Source organism: Frankliniella occidentalis, unplaced genomic scaffold, assembly GCF_000697945.3.
Source record: "Frankliniella occidentalis isolate FOCC.00 unplaced genomic scaffold, Focc_3.1 Scaffold16, whole genome shotgun sequence".
NCBI classification, from domain to species: domain Eukaryota; kingdom Metazoa; phylum Arthropoda; class Insecta; order Thysanoptera; family Thripidae; genus Frankliniella; species Frankliniella occidentalis.
In genome coordinates this window covers 1887076-1896206 of record NW_026267146.1, presented here as the reverse complement: position 1 = coordinate 1896206, position 9131 = coordinate 1887076, and the positions used below count along the sequence as shown (strand labels likewise).

At 55.8% G+C, this 9131-nt stretch overlaps 1 protein-coding gene across 2 annotated transcripts in view; it reads left to right on the top strand.

Moving 5' to 3' along the window:
* Window positions 1-9131, top strand: part of LOC113208783 (dnaJ homolog subfamily B member 6-B) — a 56954-nt gene that overhangs the window by 7285 nt on the left and 40538 nt on the right. Inside the window, exon 2 of one of the 2 annotated variants that reach the window (XM_052264026.1) lies at window positions 8207-8309. The gene's annotated coding sequence lies outside the window, so the exon portion shown is untranslated. Of the gene's footprint in view, window positions 1-8206; window positions 8331-9131 lie in introns of both variants that reach the window. The other variant, XM_052264025.1, reaches the window with a different exon arrangement.

The following is a 9131-nucleotide window of genomic DNA, read 5'->3' as shown; positions in this document are numbered from 1 at the left end:
CTCTCTCTCTCTCTCTCTCTCTCTGCACTGCAAAAAATTAGAGTCTGATACAGAACGATCGACAGCGTTACTGTAGATGCCGCTCTGAGTCACTGCACCTAGGGTACAGAACGCGGAGTACAGTGTTGCTGTAGCACTGGAAAGCCCAGGTTTTACACGGTACAGTGTACGAAGACGGCTCTACTGTAGACACTGTAGACAGTTTTGTCCGCTTTTCCTTGTACAGTGGTCCTGTACATTGCTCCCTGTACCAAATTTTAACCATTAAAACTACAGCGATGCTGTTATTCGAATAACAGACGTTCCTGGAAAATTAATTAGCGGCGATGCTGTCATTTTTCCTGTCATAATTTTTTGCAGTGTGGACTTTCTCGGACTTTGTCTTAGCAAATCAGTTGGCTACAGATCGGTTTCATAAATGAGGAACGAGAGGCGACATGGACCATCTCCAAGGTCGATTTCTTATTTCACAGTCGCACTCAGCTTCTGTTACTGATTTTTAAACAGCGGGAATACTTGACCAGTTTGGCATTGTCATTCCTCGTACCACCAAGTGCAGCTTTTTATTATATCATTACGGCTGATGGCAATACATGTGTCTCATAATTGTGTTGTGCGCACATGTGACATATCACACTCCCGAGACCGCTATAGGGGAGACGGCTGGGGGAGGTCGGAGGAGAGGAGCCTCGGAAATTGTTACTTTCGACAGAGCCGACGACACCGCTCCTCGGGCCGCCCGCCCAGTCACCATTGTGATATTAAGGCACGGCAGGCGGGGCGCGGCGGGGCGCGGCGGGGCGCTCGGTCATGAACTTGAAGCGCTTTTCAGAGTGGGGCATGAGACCGTGAACTCATTGCAACGCGGCAGCAGCAGAGTCAGGGCGGTGCGGGCCGCTCAGTAGTGATCGGGCTACCGCTATACCTGCTCGCTTTGTTGTGCCCTGTCCTGTTGTTCTCTTCCTGTTTAATTGTTATTCGCAGCCGTGGCGGGGATGGGGAGGGCGGGGCGGGGCCGGGGGTGCCCCGGGTACGCATTATCGGCAGCAGAACGGTCAGGCCGGCGGCCTCGGGGCACACGACGCTGCGCATTGTTTACCGGGCTGGTCCGCTCGGCGCCGAGCCGAGCCTGCGCCGCGGGCTGCGAGTGGTGCAGCACAGCTCTAGCGGAGAAGATAAAATGTCGAAGAAAAGGAGTCGCGGCGACGAACGCAGCACACCAGGCGGGGCCACAGGCCGCAGGGACATGCCTGCCCCGCCCCGCAGCAGCCCCGCCTCCATCCACGGGACCCATCCCAAGATTTATATGACACGCGATAAGAGATACCTCAGGACGCCGGTGGGGAGGCTGCGCTGCGCGCCGGGCACCCCGAGGGCCGAGGAGAGGGCCCCCCTACCTTCCTGACCTATGGGCCCCTCGGGGGAGGCGGGCGCAGCGCCACGTTATTGGCACAAGTCAGCGAATCCATTCCCACGACACTTCTATCTATTTTCGCTTTCGCCGCGCACGCCGCCCGCGCGCGCCCTGTTCGCCAAACACAAAGAAACGCGCGACTCTACTCGTCCTGACACCTTATATATTTTCCCCTGCGGCTGTATTTTTTTCCCTCTCTCCCACGCAGTTAGGAGAATTTGTAACAGAAAAATAATAGAACAAAAAAAAATCCCGATCGAATTTCTTTATGCTGAGGTGCCATGAGCAGTTCACACTTCGCGCAAAGCATCCATCTCAAGCGCCGTGATCATCTTGCTTGCCAAAATTTTGGCTTTCCGTCTTGAATTTTGGTTTTTCCAAACTTTTGAAAGTTTCTTCAAAAAGAGACCGATAAAGTTAAGCTAATGCCAACATTTTGGGGAACAAGCGTTTAGCCATTTGCGCAATGTGTAAGCGCACGTAGCGCCTTTTAGGTAGGCAACATCTCGCTTGCCGTGCATGTGTGTAATGCGGGTTGGCCTACCATGTGTGTCGCAGGCGCTGACCTCACGCAATTTACCAAATAAATCTGAAAAAATGGACATACTTTTTAGTTAAGGAAGCTTCACACCCGCAGTGCAGCTAGTTATTACACCACGCTTTGTGGTTTGTGAACAGATTGCAGAAAAATGTGTAAAGACATTTATTTGATAGTGTCAAAATAATCGCCGAGATTACTCGCTGTCGTTTCTGACAAAATATGATTTAACGAAATATATGAAACCACGGCGCGGACTTCAATTGACAATTAGGCAAGGCACGTTACTGTTGTACTCGCAAACAACGACAGACAGTAAACTTGTCAGTTTTACAGAGGGGGGAAAAAACAACACCTCATAATATTTTGATGCATGGCTACGATTAGTGGCCGTATAGCTGCGATGCCTGTTGGTGAGGGGTGGCCGTGGGCGACACCATACCGCCGCCATGCACGCCATACGCGCCTCGCTACGCGCCGCGGGCCCGCGGCTAAGACTTTCCCAGTGCGGCGCGGTTAGCACGGTGACGGTGTGGTGGCACTGGTGGTGGTGTATATCGGTTTGACAGGGGGCGAAAAAGAAAAAGTGAAACCTTCCCCTCCTCCTCTCCATAGAGCTGTGCTGCCGCAGGGATGACAAACGCGCGCCGTGCGTCTGCCAGCGCGCACCGCTGACTGACTGACTGACTGACTATGGCTCGATATTATCGCCACGCCTCCAGCAAACTCGTATTGCGCCATGCTGCCGCTGCCACTGCAGCGTGATGGTTTTTCTGCACCCCCCCCCCCCCCCCCAGCTTCTTCTCCCATGTGGCGACGCGTGATGCGTGAGTCACACATATGGAGAGTGTGCAGATGACTCAAACGGGTCGTTACTAGAGATGGGCGAACAGGCCAGTTCGAATTTGAACGAACTCGAACAAATTTGGTCCAAAAATCTTCGAACGAACACGAACACGAACAAGCATTTTTTTCTTCGAACGAACCGAACCGAACAATGTAATGTTCAAATTCGATCCGAACACGAACAATTATTACCAATTTTTCTTGCTTACGCGTTATAAAAGCTATCCATTCTGGTTTCCAACAGTTTCATTAACGTGTGAAGTTGTAGTTAATTATTAAACTGCCACTGCCCCCTCAATTATACCCATTTTTGAGGTGAATTTCTGAAACACATTTCAAATTTGTTCGCCTGCGAACTTCTGTTCGAGTAGTGTCCGAACATTTCGAATCCGAACACCTCATGTTCGTGTTCGAGCGATCACGAACAGCTCGATGTTCGTTCGAGTTCGATCGAATGCGAACATGTTCGCCCATCTCTAGTCGTTACGCCGAAAAGAACATGGCGCCATACTTTCCCGAGAGATACAAAGATAAGGGGGTCCAACGACATTCACAATACGCGCAGTACCCGTGCCCAAAAGACGTTTTGGGATGAAAAAAGTGCAAATTGCTTGGAATGTACCGTACAAACCGCACACCACCGACTGACGGGTTGGCTTGCGGGGATTGAGGACAACGCATCCTTAATAATAAATTTGTGAAATAAAGGAAGAAAGCGAGAAAGTTTGCGGTTACAAAAAAGAAGGTGGGGGGGGGACTTGGCTAAAAATATTACATTTTATATTCGCTACTCTCCAAGCCCTTTGCCGCAACAGCTGGTGCCGAGTGCGGACGACGCGTGCCACTCGACCGCGTGCGTTCAACTCTCCGCGAGAGAAACAGAAAGAAGGAGAAGAAGAAAAAAATAAGAGACGCGCAGCAGATAGAGATGGAGACAAGAGGGAGGGACGTGCCGCGCCCCCCATTTCACACCGGCGCAGCAGCAGCAGCCCTCGTCATGCGAGTCACGTGTGTCACTTGGTGACGTGCTGTAACCATGGTGACGAGAGAGAGAGAGAGAGAGAGAGAGAGAGAGAGAGAGAGAGAGAGAGAGAGAGAGAGAGAGAGATGACGGTGATGATGCTGTGCGTGTGGACCACGTGCCCCTCTCGGCGCCTCGCCGCACGTCCCGCTGCTCTTGAGGCAGATAAATGACACCGATGCCGGTGGTCGCGAGATGTGGCGAGGCGAGGCGCGCGTTGCCCGGAGCTGCAGAGCCCTATAGCCCCCTCCCCGTCCTCCTCTCACGGCTGGTTGAGTGTAAACAGATGGTCGATAAGGTCTGCGAATAATCGGTTGACATTACCGCGACCGGCGTGCGGCGCCCCGGGGCGTCGGTGTGCACCGAGTGGCCTTGCAATCCCGCCCACTCCCGCGAGGACGCGTGTGGACACTTTGCGTTCGTGGTAATAATTCGGGAATTTCACTCAAATTTTGAAGAAGATCTCAAAATCTAAGAAGTTTTTCCTCAAATTTGAAAGTTCCGCGAAGTTTTCAATTTTTCCTCAAAAAACAGTCGGGCACATGTTTTTACCGTGATGAGTTCCAGCTCGTTAAGTCCTTGTTTCATTTTTTTTCTGTGTCGAAGTGTCTCAGTCCTTCCCCCTGTGTGAGTGTGCCGCAACACATAAGTGGACGGCACGAGTGTCGTCCCTGTTTTGTTGTTTTTTTTCTTCCCCAGTTTCTGTCGCGCGGTGCGGTTCCCACCGCATGCGGCTGCTGCCAGCCGCGGTAAGCAGATGGGCGGCTCCACGGGTCGGCACTTCCAGGCCATGAGGAGGTCATAAGCTCCGCGGAGCCGCGCGGCTTCCTGGTGGTGTGGTCGTGGTGGGTCGTCCGCGGGCAGTCGGCCGAGGTCGTGGTGCCGGAGCGTGGCTTGCCGTGCCAGGCCGGGCGTGGCTCGGATTCCTCACATCTCCCGTCCGGCTCCCCCGACACGGCGCCAAGTTAATTCGTTTCGGAAGTCACTCCAGTTGGACTGCCTCGGCGATGCGACGCTCCCTGTTGCGGACGAGCCTTGCAGCCTTGGCTCCAGGAGGAGGCCTCAGGTGCGCGGGACTATGACGTGGTCCTGGAGGTCGGCCCGGGGAGCAATCACAAGGCAATTACCACTGCGGGCGGGAGGGAGGCGGCCGACGCCAGTCTTCCCGGATAGAGGTGTCGGCTCGGCGCCGCTATCGTATCGTGTACCGGGAGGAACGAACTTCGCGGTGGTCCAGCCCCCCTTTCTGCTGCCAGGGCTGCTACGACAGATCTGTGGACGCCCCTGACGACTTCCCCAGACTCCGACGACTCCCTCCGACGGCTCCCCCTGACGGCTCCCCCGGACGGCTCCCACTGACGGCTCCCCCTGACGGCTCCCACTGACGGCTCCCCCTGGCGGCTCTCCCTGATGGCTCCCTTGCTCGTCGCTCTGGGCGCCGCGCCCCCTCGCGGTGCGTGCGGGGTGGTGTAGGTCGCGGCTGCGGCCGGGTCGCACCACTGGCGGGGTCAGGATGACTTATGCATGCGGGCCGTGCCCCGCTGCTATCTCGGGGCGGTCACGATGCTCATGCTGCTGCGGGCCGCCGGCCAGGCTAGTAGTGGCCTCCGTGGCCTCCTCCCGTTTCGGTGCGACGACACTAAACTTTCCGCGTTTCTCCCCGCTACTTGCTGCCGCTGCTGCTCGACTCCCTGACCGGGTCGAGCCGGGGCTTTAATTTGACGCCATTTGCAGTCTGGTTCGTGCCCCACCCCGCCCCGCCGCGCCCGCCCCACCGCACCACGCCCCCCGATCTGCTTCCCTTAGCATTTGGCGCACATCACTACAAGGGCCTCGGCACGAACTTTGGCCCGGCGCGGACCAGACCGACCGGAGATGGAAATCGCAGAGGCGAGATCTGCGCGGCGCAGGGATGATCGTCCGGGAGGAGAGGACCCTTTGCAGGACCCTTTGCAGGGCCCTGCTCGCTCTCTGCTCGGGTGGCGCGGTGGATATCTCCAGATCATGATCTGATCTTGCCTCGCGCGCGGCATCTTGCTGCTAGTGGGAATTCCAACGTGGCGAAAATACTTTCAGGTTGTCCCTGAAAGCATCAGAAGCGCGGGCTCGGAAGCGCCCGTGTTGAGGAGGGGAGGGGAGGGCCGTGCGCGGCGGTGCAGGTATGGAGGGGCACAGTCTACGCTGCAATGCGTACAAGTAAGGAAGCTCGTGGAGGTAATGAAAAGCGGTCTAGTGGCTCCCGGCGGCCGACGCGAAGTGAGCGGGAGGAGGAGGAGTTTAGCGGCAGTTTAGCTGGCAATATCTCTCGGGGATCGCTAGGAATCATGATCCGTCTTGAGCCTCCGTATGAGAGAGAGAAGGACAAGAGGGGTAGAAAGTCGCACTGCCATGGTCTCTCTTTCTCTCTCATCTCTCTCTTGTGTGTGTGTATGTATGTGCGTAAGCGTTCGCGGAAAAGGAAATGGGGTGCAGGAGGTGGAGCAGGGTAAGAAAAAAAGAAGTGCGGCGCGTTGGTAAAAGGTTACAGTTGATATGCAACAATGAAGAGAGGAGGGAAAAGGAATGAGAAGAAGAATAGGAGACAAGACACGTATGGAGGCGGTACAACCCCCCGCCTTCCCCCGGTGCAGAGTATTGTTTTCCAATTCAAATGAGTATGTGGGGCTCTCCCGGGCTCTCCTCTTCACAGCTCCACTGCCGCCGCGGTTCCATATGCAGTTCGATGACTGCGGGGCAGGGCGTGGCGGGGCGTGGCGGGGCAGGGCGTGGGTCTCGTGGACCGCAGGCCGTTGTGTGCAGCGAGCTCAACCACAAAGTCCTCCTTCCATCCCCTCCTCTCCTGCCCACGCTCCCCCCCTTCCCACCCAGCAGAAGTGTAGCCGCCGCAGAGGAAGGCAGGGCATCATCATGAGAGATCCGCACCACCACACAACCCTGTCCTTGCCCTGCTCTCACACCTCGTCCCGGGGCTGTCCGCACGACAACAGCCCGGGCGCTTCGCTTGGTCGTCGCAAAGGGCACAACTCGACACACGCGCGCCGTCACGAGGCCCTCCGCGGCCCTCCGCGTCCCCTCGGGGGTCACGACGTGGCGTCACGTGCGTGTCGCGTGGGGCGCATCTCCCCCGGTCGACTTAAGGCACGTCCTGCGTCCCCGCCGCCGAGACGTCCTCCGACGCCTCCACTGTGAAAAAGTTTTTCGTTCAAAATTGTAAGGCAAGGGGAGTTAATTAGTGGGCCACCAGTAATATATTGAGAATTCAGAATAGGAAATGACACCTTGTGCCATGTAGTGTAACAATAATAGTTCGAAAAAAAAAGGAAATTCACAAAATCTTGTTAACATAATAATAACAAACTTTTTAAACGCGTCTTTTCTAAAAGATTGTAAATTTTCCGGATTTGTCGGTCACGTTGTTGTTTACAGTGTCCCGCCATATTTGCGTGTGCGTGTGTTGAGGGGGTACATCGTGCCGTAGTCTTACACGTGAGGAAACAGTTAAGGGAAAAGTAATCCGGCCCCTTTTAAAAAGAATGTCCATACGTGTGTGTGTGTGTGTGTGTGACGCTAGAAACCTTTTGGCCTGCGGGATGTCTCATGCGGGCGCACGAGTAGAGAGGTGGTGGTGCGAGGCTGGCCGGCAGACACATACTCACGCACACTGCACACATGCACACACAATGCTCTCACGGAAGCCCGGGCCGGGCCGGCGGGGCAGCCAGTGGCGCCGAGCCATTCCAGGCCAGGTCTATCTGCAGCCGTGCCACGGCACACCTAGGCGCCGCCAGCGGGGACAGCGGTGTGCGGCGCGTGGCGCGAGGCATCGTCGGCGCGGCGTGACCCAACGGCAGAGGCGCGGGCGCAACCACGAAAAGAAATGTCATACTCACCCTTATTCTTCGGGAAAAGGCGCATAGAACAAGACAACCGAGGACAACCTTGTTGAATTTGTGTATCATCTGCTGCTTTCATGACTCGTTTGCTGACGCGGATTTTTTGCACAGCGCGGGAAACAATAGAAAATGCAAAAGGTTATGTCGTCGCCACGCCGCCACCGCGGCGGAGCGCAGCAGCGGCGGCTCTCTTCCTCATTCAGAGGACGGTAGGCTGGCCTTCTGCGGCGCCTGCGCTCAGAAAAAAGTACTGACAGTTAGGGGTGGCCTCTTCGAAAAAGAGAGTTCTGCCCTTAAGCGATATGACTCCGTGAATTCTTCTTTGATGTAAGAGTAAAATCAGCTGACACCCAGGCGTCAAGCGGATTTTTCTCCTTTTAAAAGTCTTAAAAGAGTAAAAACCCTAAAACTTGTTTGTTGTAAGAGGAGTGTGGCTCTCAGGAACAGGGCGTTGCAACGACACAAACTAACTCTCCCTCTTTCTTTTCTTCCAGGTGATTGTTTGCTCCCGTCCGTCTGGCTTCCTCTCCTATCGACAGTCGTCGTCGTCACCGACCGCCGCCCGGTCGCCTTATCCACGTGGTGGTGCTCCTCAAGGTCTGGGAGCTGCGCCTCTGTGTGCTGTGTGTGTGCGTGTGTGAGTTACATAAGGGGACAGAGCGTGGCTTTAGTCTCGCGGGTGGGCTCCGGCCACACTCCTCCATACGACGACGACAATCAGTATAGGCGAAAAAAAGCGTCTTGTGTGGGTGCGCATGTGTGTGCGTGTTGTGCTCGCGTTTGTGTGTGTGTTTGTGTGCGTGTGTGACTGCTCGCCCCATGGGAAGCGGGGCACATAACTTCATGACGGAAGGCAATAAGGCGGAGGTAAAGGCAGGCCGCGCGCTGCACTGCTATTATTATCATCCAGCCGCACGGCGACCTTCGCTCAGATCAAGCAGCAGGTCCCAAACGTCTCCGCCGCCCCCGCCCCTCCACACCGCCCCTGCCGCGGCGGCGTCCCCCCGCTGGCCGCTGCCGACCCCGCGTATTATGAATTGGAGCGAGAACGACGACAAATCTGTAGCAGCCCCCCCCTCCTCCCGTTCATATCTAGCAATATAATGGTACAATATCAGGGAGATAGGTGCGGGAGTAGCCCCCCCCCCTCCCTTTTCTCCTGGAGGCGTCGGCGTCGCCATGGCAGTGCGACCCTCACCAAATACCCCGCGCTGGCCTGGCTCGGTTTATCTCAAACAACAACAACAAGCTTTCCCTTTAAGTGCGCTATTGTTGCGTTCGTATTGTCCCACCGTTGTTCGAACAGGCCCGCCTCGTATCTCTCTCTCCCCCTTCTCCCCCGCAAGTCTTTTTATTTCGCTCTGCTGCTGGCGCTCGCTGCTCGCCGCGCAGTGTCTGTCTGCAGCAATTAGGCTCCCG